Below are 1717 nucleotides of genomic sequence, written 5' to 3' on the forward strand. Positions count from 1 at the left end.
AGGTTTAAAGGAACTCAAAGCAGAACTGGTGTCTAAAATGAAAAAGGAAATCTCTGAATTCATAGTATCTGAACTAAAGAATCAAATACAGAAACATACAGAGGAAACCCAATCTGTAAAAAAACTCTGCAGTAAAGGAATTTATCACTGCTTCTAAAGAAGACACTGATAAAAAAATTACAGGAGATTAAAAAATGATGGATTCATTGAATGAGCAATACAGGAAAGAAATAGATCACATGAAGCAGAGTCAAAGAGATGTAGAGGAGCTTAAAATCTCAATCACAAGCCTGCAAAACCGTTTGAGTAAAAGTGAAGACAGAGTTTGAGATCTTGAAGACGCTGGTGCAGCTAGTGAAAAAGGTAAATGAAGATCTTTTAAAAACAACTAGGATGCAGGAAAAAATAATTGATCACCTGCAAGACGATGCAAAGATGAACAATGTGAGACTAATAGGCATCAATGAGAGAGAAGGAGTCAATACAAATGATATAAAAAGAATATGGGCAGAAGTAATAGCAGAAAACTTCCCAAATATGAGGAAACAATCTGATATTCAGGTAACCGAAGCACACAGAACTCCAAATAACTTCAACCCAATGAAAAACACACCGAGACATATAATAGTCAAGATCCCAGAAATCCAGCACAAGAATATCATACTGAAAGCTGCTAGAGAAAAGAAGCAGATCACATTCAAAGGAAAACCCATCAGAATTACGGCCAACTTCTCTTCATAAACCATGAAGGCAAGAAGAGCATGAAGCAGAGTACTTCAAGTCGTCTATGAAAACAAATTCCAGCCCAGACTACTATACCCTGCAAAACTCTCTTTCAAGTTTGATGGAGAAGTGAAATACTTTCATGACAAAGAACAACTAAAGAATTTCATGATGGCAAAGCCAACCCTACACAGGCTACTGAAAGATGTTCTAGATCTTTTTTTTTCGGAACTGGGAATTGAACTCAGGCCCTTGCACTTGCCAGGCAAGTGCTTGTTCTACTGAGCCATCTCCCCAGCCCCTGAAAGATGTTCTAGAGAGGAACCAAAATGATCAGAACTCCAAAGAGAACAGAAGAAACCCACTAAATAGGACAAACAATTAAACACAGGAGAAAAGAGAGTTAAAAAACAGCATTTAAATAATATATCAATCATAAGTCAACACATCTCAATTACAACCATCAATGTAAATGGACTCAATTCACCAATTAAAAGAAATAGATTGGTACAGTGGATTAGGAAACAAAATCCAACAATATGTTGTACACAAGAAACACACTTAACTCATTAAGAAACTCATAGGCTGAAAGTCAAAGGGTGGAAAACAATACTACATGCCCCAGCACTTCAGAAAAAAGCAGGGGTGGCAATCTTGTTCTCATATAGTCTCAACTTCAAGCCAAGAATGATCAAACGAAATAAAAAAAGGCCACTATATGCTAGTGGAAAAATTCAAGAGGAAGAAATAACACTCATAAATATGTGTGCATCAAACACGGGAGCACCCAATTATATAAGACAAACCTTAATAGACATGAAAAATCTAATATCCAATACAACAATCTTAACATGAGACCTTAGAAGCCCCTTATCCCCAAAAGACAGATAAACCAGACAAAAAAATTAGCAAAGAAGTAGCACAACTGAACCAGAGTTTGGAACAAATGGACTTGGTAGACATACACAGAGTGTTCCACCCAACCACAGCGGAA

The 1717-nt window shown here is 36.7% G+C and overlaps 1 protein-coding gene across 1 annotated transcript in view; it reads right to left on the reverse strand.

Annotated features, from left to right (window-relative positions):
• The window catches only part of Tbc1d31 (TBC1 domain family member 31), a 117182-nt gene that overhangs the window by 44910 nt on the left and 70555 nt on the right, over positions 1–1717 (reverse strand). The gene's annotated exons all lie outside the window — the stretch shown is intronic.

The sequence above is a fragment of the Octodon degus genome, unplaced genomic scaffold, assembly GCF_000260255.1.
Source record: "Octodon degus isolate 3935 unplaced genomic scaffold, OctDeg1.0 scaffold00062, whole genome shotgun sequence".
Classification (NCBI taxonomy): domain Eukaryota; kingdom Metazoa; phylum Chordata; class Mammalia; order Rodentia; family Octodontidae; genus Octodon; species Octodon degus.